This window comes from Plectropomus leopardus, chromosome 15, assembly GCF_026936395.1.
Source record: "Plectropomus leopardus strain MGB_pleo_1.0 chromosome 15, ASM2693639v1, whole genome shotgun sequence".
NCBI lineage: Eukaryota > Metazoa > Chordata > Actinopteri > Perciformes > Serranidae > Plectropomus > Plectropomus leopardus.
In genome coordinates, this window is record NC_142190.1 from 29,143,520 (window position 1) to 29,160,142 (window position 16,623).

A 16,623-nucleotide genomic window follows, 5' to 3' on the forward strand; every position below is an offset into this window, starting at 1 on the left:
GAAGACATGGTGGCAATGGAGCACAAAGTGGAGATGACAGCCTTTAGGACACAAGTGACAGCAATTGAGGGTAGACTGAGTACAAGTGAGTGTCAGGCAGAGGGAAAAGCCATGCTGGTGCAACAAGCATTAATGGTGACTGGCACATGAGCTAAAGGCAGACACAGGGGTCTCATTCACAAGGTCCTCTCAGCCTGCAACTTGCTGCTCACTGGTCAACTGAGGAGTAGATAATGATGTTTCACTGCACTGATTTCTAAACCTTATTTATTCGGGGAAAGCAGATAAAGTTTTCTTGTACTTTTGCACTACTGCCGAGCCACCACTCTACAAATAGGGTCCACAGGAGCAGTTTGGGTTTTATCTGTAGTCTACTCTAAGTCGATGGAATCTTGCAGGGCAAAACTGGCTGTGACCATTCTTGCAGTACTACCAGTACTACAAGAATTAACATAAAACAGTGTTTATGTAGAGGGGCATTACTGCACGTTGGAAAGTGGTGAAGACATAAGGAATCAGATGAAAACACATTTTTAAGCTGTCATTAACATATGTGAATTTACGCAAGGGTAGATAATTACAGCAGGTTGGGAAAAAGCACCACATAAAAAGGGCATAGCTTTGCAACTACTAGAGCTGTAATTTTCATTTCACCATGGGAGAGTGGGCATCTTAAGTGCAGGGTCTGGGCATCCTGCCCCGCAAAATTTTCAGCATCAAATTTTCTTTCATTCTGACAAATCTTTATGCACCAATTTATGGTGAAAATGTCATTTGTTATATAAAGGAGAACACAGAATTCAAGCAACAGGTTGCAATTCCAAATAACAAAATGAAATATTGCAGTAAGGCTCTCAGGCATTCTATCTCACTCCCAAATATGTATTCTCCTGTATATCAGCTTTTCTTACTTAATGTAACCCCTGCTGATTCAACACACATGTATGATTTGATTTTCTGTCCTCTTTCGTTTCGGGATGTAACTTCTTTAAATGTGGCACCTATTCACATCATTGACACATTCATTCGCTGGACTTTATCAGCTCATATGTGCTGTCATGTTCACAGAGAGTGAATAGAAAACTTGGACAAGAAAAATCTTTTTTTTCTTTTTCTTTTTTTTAGCTTCCGTTACATTTTTGGACAATTCACATTTGTTTTTTCTTGATTAGCATTAAATTGTATGTTCTCTTTTGTGCAAATAAACCTTTTTCTCAAAGTGTTTTCATGTCTTAGTTAACATTTCTTAGTGCAAGCTACTTTTCACAGGATTTTTTAACAAATTATGGATGGCGAATTTAAAATGGACTGCATTTCTATAGCACTTTTCTACTCCTTTGACCACTCAAAGTGCTTTCACGCTGCAAGTCTCATTCATCCATTCGCACACACATTCTTACACAAGTGCTACTCAGTATTGAAACACTCACACACTGATGGAAAAGCCATCAGGAGCAATTTGGGTTTTAGTATTTTGCCCCAGGATGCTTTGACATGTTGCCTGGAGGAGCTGGGGATCACACCACCTTCCTTATAATTAGTGGACCACCTGCTCTACCTCTGAACCACAGTCACCCATCCCATTATATGTTTTTAAAAAGTGAAGAGACCAAAATAAGCCATTTCAAAAAGTTTCCCCAGCATCTCCAGTTTCCTCTGCTTACATAACCCAAATCAAAATGTACTGAAAGTGAAACTTTCTGACATGATGTGTATTAGAGCTTTAGCCTTTGCACTACCACTCACCAAGTTTAATTTTAAAGGAGAGCAACTTAAGAATGTGAGACCTCATATCGGAGGACAGATGGGTCCCAGGCCAGTTCACAGAAATGACCGACCTGTCACACCGGCCTTTATAAAAAAAAATGGTCACACATTTCCCAGCACGATGTGAAATAAGACAATAAATCGAGGGGACATCCAAAGGTGGCATCAGAGGATCGCCCATTATAAAAATATGTGCTGTAATATCCCCGACATCCCAAGACGCACATATATCACATCTCTCATCTATGATCCTTCTCAAAATTCACCGACATGAACGATGTCTGATACAATATGAATGAGTTATGAAGAGATAATGAGACGACTGCTACACTGAAAGACTGCTAAAATGCACGGACAATCACTTTTAGGTTATTATATTTTCAAAAACATGATCAAAAGCAGCAGTGATGGTAAATTCACTATAACCATCATTAATATATCTCTGATGTTCTAGAGACACATTATTTATTAATACATTATATGCTCATAATTTAAGAAATGAGAGTGCATTGAACAGAAAGTGAAACTTCAGTAAAACAACACTACTTTGGGTGACATTTTTGATAACAGAGAAATGTATTGTTCTAATGTAATCCTTAGCAGCATTAAAATATAATGTATTTATGCACAAGGCAAAGGCAAAATAAGAAGGAATGCACTGATTTGATCCACTGAACCATATCGGGTGTCGACCAGACGTGACTGATCCATAATTAATTACAGATTTTCTTCAACACTGTTATGAAATTCAGTGTTCATCAGCTACTTTCCTTCCCTTTTAATCATACAAGGGTGACAACAAGCTTAGGGTGGTAGGTACTGAACACCCAGACTGTGTGGGCGTCTCCAAGCAAACCTGCTGTTTTGCAACAGCGCAAAGTGCAAAAGGACTAAGTGAAGCAGAATGTAGACTGGAGGCTGTGGTGATTAATAAACATGCTCTCAGCCAGTCACATCACTGGTTTCAACAGTTGTGCCAGTCAGTGGCACATGACAATAACTGCTCAACAAATGTAAGAGTACCTTTTCAGGAAATCATACTGTTGTCTGGACACTGTGAACACATACACCACCTCTGCGCCCAAAGGCAGATAAAGTGGGTTTTATTTAATTTGCACAATTATGTAACAAAATTGTTTAGCAAAGCTATTCATATGATTGCATTAATCTAGCACTATTCCAGTCATGATTCTTGCTGTAAATGGTTACATCATATCTCAAAATGTAACAGAGCAGCATTTGTTTCATACTACAACTGTTTTTTTTTGTTCTGTATCTAAAATTAAAAAGGAGGCTGTGATACACAGGATTAATGTGCCTCACTAATCCAATGTCTCCCACATAAACAGGCTGGATACTGAGTTATAACAGACTCATCTGATGTTTATAGAGGTGTGTGTGTGTGTGTGTGTGGTTACTTTGTAGAAGCCCATTTTCATTTGCATCTAATTTAAGGTAAACGCAGTGGATGGCCATGCAAAATGTCACTAAACTCTGGCACAGCACTTCTCGAATACGGGGCTGCAGGTTTATCGACATATGTGTCCTGCTGCCTTCAGGTGGCTGCAGCTATTTAATGAACTTAAGAATGTTTAAATAGAGCACAAAGTCTAAGACCCAAATTACTAACAACTCTCTTTGTGCTGCTTGGGCCTCCACCTTTCTGCACCTCATCTCAAACTATGCACTTTGCACTTTGAGCTTGGCAACAAAATACCACACAAAAAGATTCAAGATCAGCAAAATACCAAATGATCAGAGCACTGCTTTCGAGGTTCATGACACTGCCATGAAAATAGAGCCCATAGTTTTTAGAGCCAATGCAGCTCTGGCCTCATGATACCTTATTTACACCAATTAATTCCACACAGTGAGATATGCACAAGCGACATATTCCGGGGCTGAAAATGAAGTCAATGAGTCATGTCTATGAGAAAAGTGCCAAAAACTGGAGTTCCTCAAATGGACACTTGTGGCTGGCTCCAAAAGCGAGTAAATCCCCCCATAATAAAATTCCCAACTTCACAGCAGAAATAAACATATACATCCAGATAAATCTCTATCCTTTCAACATTCATGACAACTGTACAGGGAGTAAATTGTATATGACACCCATTTAATGGCATTTTATGGCTCAAAGTTATGCATAATGTGGGACGTCAGTGGCTCAGTGGATAGAGCAGGCGCCCCATGTACAGAGGCTGGGTCCTCACCGCAGCGGTCGCGGGTTCGATTGCGGCCTTGGCCCTTTGCTGCATGTCATCCCCTCTCCCCCTTTCACACGTACTCTGTGTCCTATCCATTAACCCCCCCCCCCTCAAAAAAAAAAAAGTTATGCATAATAAAGGCTACAGCTGATTAAGGCACTCCGTTGACAAGTAGCCACCGAAACGACAATGTTGGTCAGGAAATGTGACTTTGGCATAACCACAGATTCACTGAGTATATGTGTTGCCAAGGCTAGTTCAGTGTTTTCAGTTCATGAAAGTTAATTTTAACATTTTGGCCACCTAAAAAAAGGCTTGTTCAATGTTTTGACAGTTTTTGCAGTATATGCACCATTCTAACAAGCCTAGCATTAAAGTTGGCTACACACTCTGCCAAAGTTAAGATTTAGGGAAAAAGAGAGAATGCAGGCAGGAGATTGGGGATCAGTATAATAAAAAGCTATTATGGGGGGGTACTTATATTGGTCTATATATTATAACTATATTTCTAATTTGTTCATTTGTGTTGCTGTGTTATAAATTAATTTTTTTTGTTCATATGATTCACTATGTTTCTGTTTTTACTGTGCACAGTATTTAAAGTGCATTGTGCACTTTTAAAAGAAAGCTTGTCTGCAAACTTGAACATAACCTGTTGTTCTTGTAATGTTTTAAGACTGTATCAGGCTTTATCAGCTTGCTGTTGTGTCGTATATGAATATAGCATTTTTATCACGGCCAAGGCATCTTACAGAATGCAATTTTCTGCAGAGCCTACAGATATGTGTGCTTTCTTTTTTTTTTCTTATCACAAGTGCTGAGTGATTCATTGATGAAAGCAAGGGTCAAAAGTACATTGTTCTGTTATGTATTGTAGATTGTTTTCTAAGACCTTGCTTACTATACAAGACCAGCACAGAAGAAAACACAGGGATTTATCTGTATGTTTGTTCCATACAGTTTATTAGTTTTAGGCAGAGTGCATTAGGTCCTCAAAGTTCCCTTGATACATGATAGCAGCATAATGTATATTGTGAAGATCTAGCTGAGACATAAGAGTATAGTGCTGCCACTCAAATAATAGCGGAACGGTTGTGTATTCACTAGTACAGCTTAAGTTATTTAGTGAGAAAAATGTATTAATTGTTGAATGCCTGAATTAAATCCAGACAAAAAGCACTGTTAGTATCTATAACCAACAGCTGGAAAGTAATCCTTGTGCCAATTACATACACTTCATGAAAGCTGTTACAGTACTTGTTCAGTGCCCAGGAAAATGATTTGTGTCATAAAGGTGCACACAGACGTCTGTGTGTGTTAGCAGTCAGAGCTAACCTTGCGCTGTGTCGAGTATCAAGGTCTTAGTTTGTTTACTTTGAAGCACTGACACGAACGAGTCAAAGTGGCAAGTCGCACTTCAGAGACATGAAAGCTATGTCACTGAGGGGATGATAGCGCTCAACACCATGGGGTGAAAAAAAAAGACTTTACTTCGGTATACTTGGTTAATAATTGCCAGTTATTGATTGTCTGACGTAAGAGGAGTGCACTCTGCCGAGGGCTGACATAATAATAGGTTTGGGTTGATGGAGAACAAGAGGAGAGATTTAGGGAGCCGACAATGAAAAAAAAAGCAAGCTGCTCTATTGGAATCTGAGTGAAAACTTTAAATGCAAGTAAAATTTGTACATGCTGAGAACAAATCTGCATGTAAGAAGAACCAGGAGACTAATGCAGCAAAGCAGAGCCCATATGAAAAGCTGCACTAATGGGATAAAATACAGACATTATTATATTAAAAGTCATAAAAACGCAGAGAGAATATACATATTTCAAATATAATGGGCCTAAGGATTAAAGATACTACAACCAGTTAGTAGTGCCTTTCACACAGTCTGAGCCAAACCAAATGTGAGATGGACAGGCAGCAGATTTCCACTTATTGGCGAGTTTATTAGTTGCACCTTTAAACTAATGCAATCCATTGTTGAAATAACCAACAGTATGTGGGCACTCCCACCCACATCGCCACTGCTGCCTTTCACTTGGTCTTTACACATCTATCTCACAGATATCTCCACTTTTGGTGGCACACAACATCATCTCTTGCGAGAGTTCTTGCTTATTCTTGCCAGGAGTTAAAGCCATCTGACTGTCCGTATTCTTTTAAACAGGGGTTGTGCAAATTTGGATAGAGGCAGATATCCTCGCTTCTCTTCACAACAGTCTGCGCAGCCAAAAAAATGGGCCACAACCAGACGTCCGCATAGGATTCTCGCGGACATTAGTGGATGACAATATTTACATCACAAGGACTCAAGGAGACACAGACATACATGTGGACATGGATATTATGATGAGTCCACAATACAATGACCCAGAAATAAGTCTGAACTTCATACGTTATAACATTCAGTTCTTGCTCAAACTATTCACGATGCTGTCGAATGGTATTGTGTTATACTGTGAAGTGTTTTCAATTATCTGGCCAACCCCTTTAAATTAAATACCTCTCTGTGTTGAATAGTACAGTATAGTATAGTATAGTACAGTATAGTATAGTAGTGCACAGCACAGCACAGCACAGCAAAGCATAGTATAGTATAGTATAGTATAGTTTAGACTAGTATAGTATGATATGGCATATGCTTTATTTCCTATCATATTAGACTAATGGTAGAATACAGCCATCATTCATCTTAATATATATACACCTGTGCTTTTCTGACTATGATGAAATGTCTACATGAAAAAAGTCTTTGGCTGACTTATTACATGCCTGTTTCAACACCATGGACAATGTTGAGGGCTGAAAATCAGAAGAAGAGCAACAAGCCATAATATTAAGAAAAAAACACTTAACTCACCATTTAAATAACTGAAGTGTGGCTGTGGACAGTCTCAGGATAACATTTCATTGTCCCTCCAGTCTTTGGTGCACCTGGGGTAAGGCTCTGCAGCACAAAATGGACCTCTCATGCAGTATGACTCACCTATGTTTAGTAAAAACATGGAGGAAAGTATGAAAAAATAAACTTCAGTTCAGTTCAGTTCAGTTTATCCACAGAGTCGAAAATATAGATTCAAACATGATTTAAAGTAAAACTAGACGTGAAGGCTATCTGCTACTACAGCTGCTGCTGTCAGAGCAACGTTAAAATAGTGACAAGGACAGCTGTGCAGGACCTACCTTAGACATTTTCCGTCCTCCGGTCAAAAAATTACATTCGTGTCAGCACTGTATAATACATGGCTTGGTTTATCAACTCTATAATAAGTCAGGGTCGTCGGTTGCAGCAGGACAGAGCAGCAGAAGCAGCCTGTGGGGGCGTAGCAGAGGGGTTAACCGATGTAGCCTGACTGGTTAATGCTAGCCCAGGCTTAGGGGTGTTAATTCTGCCGACATTGTTAAACTCTAAACTCGGCTGGTTTTACTCACCTTTGCCTCCGTCCCGACTTCCTCAGACGCTGCTGCATCTCGTCTCCGTGAGGCTGCTATAAACTTCTGTCCAAAAATAAACTATTTGTTCAAATAATGTGATATTTGCAAAGTAAGTTTTACGCGCTGTGCGGTGACGCATTACTGGGGCGTCTCTGACACGCACGCGCAGAAAGAGGCGTGGTTTCAACGAGTCACCTAAACACAGGGTGCACGTGCGGTGCAGTGCGCAGCCAGAGCGAAATAACACATCAGTGCTGCGTTCCCAATCGCATACTTTTTATTTTTACTTTTAGTAGGTACTGCACGCACTTACAAAGTACATACTGTTGCATGCAGTATGCATACAATTGGGACATACCAAGCCATTCTAAGGTAACATTCATTCAAATATTGGTTGACATTTTTTTCACTCATTTATCCTTTTCGCTTCGTGCAGCGCTAGTATTTTAAGATATTAATTGTACACACAAGTCGCAAAACATTATTAGTATGTACACTTGAATGTGCTGTCATCTGTCATTGTGGTGTCTGTTATTCCGTCAAACCAGCTGTCATCTCTCAATGAACTGGCACATGTAGTAGGACATCCTGGTATTTTTGGCATACTGCATTTAACATACTTTGTATTGTGACATACTAAATCTTTTTCTTTCATACTAAATAGTATGGTAGTATGGGTATTGGAAGGGCAAGTCTACAGCATTACAGACTAATAGATTTACAGAAACACTGTAGGCCACTTGATTTGTACTAATTTTTCTGAATCAATTTGTGAAACTTAATACTTCTACAAAATTGCATTTTTAATGTAATTTCAGTTTATCTGGATTATCATTGCATGGCCATAGCTATGGAGTCAGCACTGGGGCGCTAGGGGTACCTACCTTACTAACAGCAATCGAGCAACAGCTTCTACAATTTCATTTTTAGCAGACGCTTTTATCCAAAGCTTCTGCAGGGGTACGGCAACAACACCAGGACAAACCACGCACAGCGCTGCTTTTACTATCATACTAGAAACAAAAGTGATAATAATGTAAGTTTGTTTAATTTATGAATGATTATGATTACATATGAAAATTATTATTTCAGATGGCAGCGCCTGGTTGTCTAATGTAGTAGATGTAGTAATATTTTGTCATGTATGTATGAATGAAGTGGTTTAGATTAATTTTAGCCTCCTTGGCCAGTTAGCCGATGAAATAACACACATACATGCAACAGTAAATATAAAGTGTTGGAGGAGCTACTTTGAAAGCATAACTTTTCCAGCAAAAACTAACTTCACACTGAAAAACCCTACTTTGGATAACTAAAGCTGAGCTAGTTATAAAATGTAGTTAAAACTAAAAGAAAAAAAGGATGGACATGTGAAATGTAAATTATTACAAAATATAGAATAAAAAGGCACATAGCAACATAAAATCCAGTCCCATCCAAATGTATTTATGAAGCAACAACGGCTGACCAAAGTGCTGTACAATCCAAAAAATAACAAAAACTATAAAAACAATACAGGAGACCACAGGTGATAGAAGAATGATAATAATCATCAATCACTGGGGAAAAAATAGAGACCATAAAAACGATTCAGAAGAAACCACACGCTGTAGAAACACAAAGACCAGTTTAAAAGGCAAAAGGACAATAATATATAAAGGCAACACTCAGTGAGTTAAAATCCAGAGAACTTCAGACTTTAAGGATTTAAAATCAGGCAACTCTTTCCACAGTCTGAGAGCTATTCCGAAAAAGCACAGTCTCCTCTGTGTTAACCTTGATCTTGGGACGACAAGGAGCAACTGGTCAGCCAACCTCAATAACTTTGGGGGGGAACATACAATTTTAAAAGGCTGGAGAGATAGGTTAGCCTGTTTAATGCTTTGTAAGTAAACAATAAAATCCTAAAATCAATCCTAAAATCCACAGGGAGCCAGTGAAGGGAGGCCAATATGGGGGAAATATTCTCCCTCCTGTGTGTTCCTGTTAAAAGAAGAGCTGAAGCATTGTGGACCAACTGCAAGAGTGAGAGGGAGGCCTGGCTAACACCAAAATAAAGAGCTTTGCAGTCATCCAGACGGGTTGAGATAAAAGCATGTATAACCTTCAAGTCACTTACCTGAGTTTCTTGCAAAAAGCGGCCACGTTAGGTCATAGGCCTACATAAACCAAGTGGAAAAAAGGAAGGAAAAAACAAACATACAATTCACAGAAAGGTGCAAGAAAGGTCAGCTTTGGTTTTGTATATGATGTGCATCAGTCAGACACATGCCTTTCAGAAATGAGAGTCCAGGTGGGGGTATTGTACCAAGCCGGATTACTCAGTGAGCACGGTCACTTCTAAAACAGCATGTAACAACTTCTCTGAACATTTGTGAAAAACTAAAAGCAACAATCAATACTTATGAATAACTGACGTGTGATATGGTTCTATTCAAGTTTGGTTTTATAAATCCTGCCTGATGAATGCATTGCCCGGTCATGCCTTCAGAGCAGCCTGGATGAAAGAAAAAGGGAGGGAAAAGGGGGGTTAAATTACAGTAGAAAAGCAATGGTAACTTTTTTTTTCTTTAAAATAAGTCATATTTTTTTATGGCTAAGAACTGTTTGTAGTTTAAGCAGTTGTCAACACAAAAAGCAATTTAACTGAAGCCTACTTTCCTTTCTGTTTTGAGTTAATTGACTTGATTTAATTCATGTATTATGCTCTCTCTTCTTTTAAGATATTTTTAGTTTTAAATGTTAATATTTTTTTATCAGTTCTGACTCACATGTCCTTTCATCTTTTATTGGGTTATTCTTCATCTTAATCATTATTTGAGGGGATTTTATTCTTAGTTTTATTGGATTTGATTCACTTTAATTGTCAGTTGCTGGCTTTGTTTTGTGCCTGCAACTTCTACTTCACACTTCCACCTGCAATGAAATGTGCAAAATAAATAAAGTTTTTTAAGGATTACTTCTTTTTGGGCTTTTATTGCCTTTAATGGACAGGGCAGTTTTAAGCATGAAAGGGGGAGAGAGAGGGGGGGGCAATATGCAGCAAAGGGCTGAGGCTGGAATTGAACCTGTGGCCGCTGCAGCAAGGATGCAACCTCTGTATATGGGGCACCACTCTATCCACTGAGCCACCAGGGACCCCCAAAATAAATACATTTTTGCTTGCTTTCTTGAATCGCTATGTAAATATGAATGCAGCTGAGCTACCAGCAAGGTACTGCAAAATTAAGTTTAACTACTAGTTTAATTAGTTCACTACTCCCCAACACTTGGAATTTGATATGATATATTTGATAATATAGTGTTTATATTTTCTGCACAATCAGTCCTTTGCATTTGACATTTTAACCCTTTGAAACCCAAGCAGTTAGATTTCTTTTAAAAGCATGGGAAGAAGGGAATGGGCAACAAACAAAGAAATGACCAGAAATGCGCAAGAAATTAGCAAAAAGAACAAGAAAATAAAGAAAAAAAGAAAAAACAAGGCAAACAAGACCCAGAAAAAGTGCTTAAAAATTATAATAACTGCGTAACATAATTTTAAGTTGCTCTTTGCCTTTTTCTCTATGTATTAAAAAAATGCAACAATTTGTTCAGGGCTCAAAGATTTAAATATTTGTGAAAGGAATCGGACAGCAGCAGAAGAAAAGTGATGTCGCTTTCAAAGGGGTTAAGTTCATTTTTATATAAATACTTACATATTTGTGAATGCAGGACTTAAATTTTTCAATGGAGTTCTGCTACATTGTTGTATAGGCCCTCTGGAAAGCAGACAGGTGACAGAGAGCCATAATGCACATAAAAACACAAACCTGAAACTGAGGCAGTCAATGTGAAGTGGAATTCAGCCATTATTAATTATATTTTTCTTTCCCAACATGTCGAAATGTATTCTGTTAAAATGGTCTATTGCTACTTTTACTTTAACACAAGTATTTTTAATAACTCTGCTCTGACTGAATGTGGGTGGAATTACTTGAGGTCAAAGGAGACGTTTGTGTAGGCTTATTAAGAGTAGTGAAGGTGTAATTTGTCCCGCACAAACAGATGCAGCATTACTAACAAGTGAGGGGGACATGAATCAAGCACTGTCTGTACAAGCACAGTCCTGATAAATTGTCTAATCAGCCCAAACAATTAAAATCCCCTGCGTGGGTTTGCGATGGGTGTGCAGAGCCTTTAAGTAAAGAGTCAGGATACTTCCTGGACCATTAGTGAATCTAGGTCTGAAACAATTAGTCGAGTGACAGAAAATTAATGCCAAACGATTTCAAAAAGCGAGTAAGTCATTTGTCAAGCAAAAAGTCCCAAACTTAGTTAGTTTCAACTTTGAAAATGAGACAATGAACTGTTTTATGTTATTAAAAAGTCAACATCCTTGGGTTTTGGACTGGCAGTTGAACAACACAGGTATAAAATGTCACCTTGGTCTATGAGAAAATGTTATTTTCACTACTTTTTGACATTTAATATGCTGAATGACTAATCAAGTAATCAAAAAAAAAATTAACATATCAAGCCATTATGAAAATAATTGGTACTTGCAGCCCAAGCTTAATCCAAATGACTAAAGTGTCCGATGCTCTTTGCAAGCTGTCCAAAGATTAAATTAAAGTTTCATTTGGAGGCCTGAATAGGTAGCATACAAAGAGATTTATGTCATCAGCTCAGATTTAAAGGCTCGACTATTACATCCCAGAAGTGAGCACATGGTAATACAGAATTTGGACACAAGACTGACTTGTTCTATTTACTAATCTAGCCATTTTATGCTCTCTCTTCTCTTTTTTTTATCACAGACTTTGTGTCATTTTATTTTTTGAAAACTCCCATGTCTTATAATGTCAAAAAAAATGGAAAATGATAAAAAATGACATTTTGTTGATTAGACCAGCGAAAATGATATCTGAAAGCCTTAAAATATAAATACCAAGCCTTTATGATGGGTCAGCACGGCAGGTCAAACTCAGACGAAAAAAGCCGCTGCTGTCTGCAGTCCGCCTCTCCCTTCTCGGAGAAGTAATGATCATAGCAACAGAGGAGAAGCTTCTCAAATTGGCTGTCTAACAGTCTGTCCTCTTGGGGAAAGAAGACCATGCTACACAGACTGAACAGTCTCTCCATTGATGCGTGGTGTTGCTGTGTAGCAGCGCAGAGACATCTGCTTGTTGGTGGGGTAATTGTTTAGTCTTTCCATATCCGCCAATGACCTGAATTGCTCTGTAATCTCTGAGTCTGCATTTTAAGAGCCACTTTCTTCCTCATATGCAAAACTGTCCTGCTGTTTATGTGTAAATGTAAGCATTTCTTTGACAGTCTATGAGGATAAACAATAATGTAATAGGTGTTAATTCATCGGTGATAAGAGCCTTATAAGTTCTTAGGGGATAATTATTATTATTATGTATATAATAGCATCATATGCATGTTTCTTTTAAATTATAAGACCTGTGTAAGCACTTAGAGGGAACCATATTATTAGATGTTAATTAGCAGTTAGCCCTTGTGTTGTCTTAACTTCCTGCAGGTCAAAAGTGACCCGCCTTCACTAAACCCCTAAAATAAAGAAGCTTGATTGAATTTTAAACCCCAAATCTATTTTGCATAAAGACGTGACCTGTCATTCATTACAAATATTGTGAATATCAAGGTTTTCCCTCTTCACAGTGCAGAAAGACTGCATTTAGTCAGAGGAATCTACTCGTTTTTTTTAACAACACACCTTTCATAATTGTTTTCTTTACCAGAGTAGAGGTCTATTATTATTATTATTATTTCTAAAGGTACTGCGAAGATGTAAACATATTTTTAGCAGATATATCACTTATGCAGTCTAAGAAGGTAGGGAATGTACAAAAAGTAGTTTTGAATTTGTTTTATTGTAGGGAAACAATAACCGTCTTTAGCAATATAGTATATTATATTAAATCTGTAAAAGGTGACAAGAAAATGAATTAAAAATTAGCTGTGGAGAGATTATTAGATATAACAAAATGGGGAAATGTCCAGAAAACTACATTCATTATTCTAAGAATTATAAATTTGATATTATGCTAGAGAAAAAAAATCAAGCCCTTCCTGGGTCAGTTTCTCTCTTTTTTTCTTTTTCTTTTTTTTTTCTTCTCATTGTCAGGCAATTTTCTTGTAACTGTTTCGCTAATTTTTGGGCCATTTCTTGTTAGGTAGCTCATCACCTTCTCCCCATGTTTTTTTTTTTTAAAGAAATGAGGGCAATTTGCTCAGGTTTCAAAGGGTTAATATAGAGGAACACTGGAGAAATTTCTAGAATTTTGAACAGATAAGGTTAGAATGGGAGAAAGCAGTGCGGGACTGCAAACATGACTTTTAGAAAGTGAGAAACCCCTAAGGAATCATCTATTGCGTAGTTTAAAATATTAATTAAGTGGTAAAGGATGACTTTTAGAGGGCCTACTCTTTCAGTTTTGGATCTGGGCTCCCTGAAATGCTAAGATACAACATTATATTCCATATGTTACTGCCAGCCTCTGCAGACGTGTCTGTTTACAGTTAATGCCATGGCATTAGTGTGTCATATTGTCACTGTTTGCTGGGGTGGTTGTCTCATGCACACATCCAATTTGTAAGTGAAAACAGAGAGAGAGGAGCAGGTTGCTTTATGGTCTGCCTTTCACTTCTCTGTGGCTGTGGCCCAGACAAGACTTCAGTGATGAATCCTAAGGCTTTCCGAGCAACTATCAGTGTCAAGAGGTTCCCATGTGGCGACTGCAATAACAACTGTGCTCTCAGCTGTCCCTCTGTTCCTCTGACATCCATGTCAAGTTTCAACAAACACACTGACCCTAGTTTAATAACCCAGGTGATGACCCTCTTCTGATACATTTATAAGGGGCACAGAGAAGGAGAGGTTCACACAAAACTGAGCCTCCCAGGTTTCCTTTTCAAACAGTATAGACACAGCTTAACCCTTTGAAACCTTTTCAAATTGGCCTGATTTATTTCAAAAACATAAAAAAGGGATTGAGCAGCTTTATAAGAAAAGCCCCCTGACCAAAAAAATAGCATGAAATTAGTAAAGGTTGTAAGGACTTTTCTTGAAATTAGCACATAAAATGTAAAATAAATAAATAAATAAATAAAATTAATTGATTAAAATTAAAAAAAATAAATGATTTAAAACAACACAAAAGCAATGACCTGGAAAAAAATGAATGAATGAATGAATATATAAATAAATAAATGTTTTCTGGACATTTTTATTGTTGTTTATTTTTGGGTTTATTTTCTTGTAATAATCTCTCTTTTTAAAAAGAAAAGAAATCAAGCCAATTTGTTCAGCTGTCACAGGTCTTAAATTCTTGTGAAAAGCATCTGAACGAAGTACGAGGAAACTGATGTCAGTCCAGGTTTCAGACAGTTAATGATGGTGATAATACTTGTAAACATGATACTGATATTATAATTAATATCAAAATACTGGCTCCATAGCAATTTCTGTAAAAATCAAATGAGGACAAAAGATTTTACATCTCACCTCCTCTAATTCCTTTCAACCACTTTCCTTTTTTTCTGCACTCTGAGGGAAAAGAAAACAACATTTTTGTGGTGCAACAAAGATTGCAATAATAAACACAATCAGCCATACGCATGAGGTAATATCCAAATTGATTTTTTGCAGACTATTGAATTGCTTAATTTATTAATGAAAATCTATGTTTACAGATGGAATACCCAAATTGGAGCCAAAATGCTTTTCTTCTGCTATTATTATTTGTTCTAATTGACTGCATGTGATACACTAAAACCAGCATTTTCTTTTTAACAACTCCCATGTGAATGTTTGCATATGCCTTACTCTAGGACAGGATCTTATTTCAGCCAAGCAGCCAGAGGAAAATGTTGGCATGGCCTATTTCTGCAAACCAATAATATGTTACATCTGCACATTTTATACATATCACGTCAGTGTTTCTAGAGTGATGTCACATTTGAGCTGACTATCCTCACAAGGTGGAAGGAATAGTGGTTGGTGAGACCCCTGCCAAGCTGTAGACCACTGATCAAAACCTACAAACAACAAAACTGCTTGTCTTTAAGCATCATCGCTTTCTAGCAGCTTTTTAGGCAACAAACATGGGTGTTTTTTAGTGACCAATTCCTGTTATTCAAGCGGGAAATGTGCCATGATCAATAAATTCTTTCTTTCTACCAAGACATCACTGTGTTTCCTGCTGTGGTAGTGTCATCAAAAGAGGTTGTTTTTTATCGAGACATTGATGCATTTCCTGTCAAGATAACGCCACATGTAGTGGTTGTTTGTCACCAATACATTGCTGCATTTCTTGCTATGATAGTATCATATATAATGGGGTTTTTTCCCGCAACATTGGGGCATTTCCAGTCATGTTTTTGGGGGTTTTTTTTTGCTGCAACTTTGCTGTGTTTTCTGATGCGAGTGCCACAAAAAGCTATTTTTTTCCGTCAAGACATCACTGCATATTCTGCCATGATAGTGCCACCAAAGGTTTTATTTTGCCAAGACATTACTGTGTTTCCTGTTGAGATAGTAACACAAAAAAACAATTGTTTTTTGTGTTACTATCTCAACAGGAAACTGCTGCATTTCCTGTCAATACTGGCGCAAAAAGTGACTGATTTTTGCAAAGACATTGCTACATTTCCTGTAGAGATAGTACCACGTATAATGATTGTTTTTTGCTGTTTCATTGCTGTGTTTCCTGACCAGATAGTGCCACAAAAAGTATTTGATTTTCATTGAGACATTGCAGCATTTACTGTCGATATAGTGCCACAAAAAGAGGTTGTTTTTTGCCGAGACATTACTGTGTTTCCTGTCAAGATAGTGCCACAAAAACCGGCTGTTCTTTGCCGAGATATTGCCTCATTTCCTGTAGAGATAGTGCCACATATAATGGTTGTCCTGACAAGATAGTGCCATCAAAAGTTGTTATTTTATGCCAAGACATGGCAACATTTCCTGTTGAAATAGCGCCATGAAAAGTTTCTTTTTTTTTAATGAGAAATTGCTGCATTGCCAACGAGGATAGTGCCCCCAAAAACCAGATATCTTAAGGCAAAACACAATCTTTTCTTAACCATAACCAAGTGTTTTTTTGTGTCTTAACCTAACCATACATTAACCACAGCATGTAACTTAAATTTTCAATGTGTCTGCTATAAAAATGTAACATATCTGGTTTGCCAAAA

The 16,623-nt window shown here is 37.7% G+C and overlaps 1 long non-coding RNA gene across 1 annotated transcript in view; it reads right to left on the reverse strand.

The window, feature by feature from the left end:
* The window catches only part of LOC148187342 (uncharacterized), a 97,624-nt gene extending 90,211 nt beyond the window's left edge, over positions 1 to 7,413 (reverse strand). Inside the window, exons 1-2 of the long non-coding RNA XR_015778865.1 lie at positions 7,165 to 7,413; positions 6,842 to 6,967 (exon numbers count right to left, since the gene is read on the reverse strand). This is a non-coding gene — a long non-coding RNA (uncharacterized LOC148187342). The remainder of the gene's footprint in view (positions 1 to 6,841; positions 6,968 to 7,164) is intronic.
* Between the last annotated feature and the right edge of the window lie 9,210 nt (positions 7,414 to 16,623).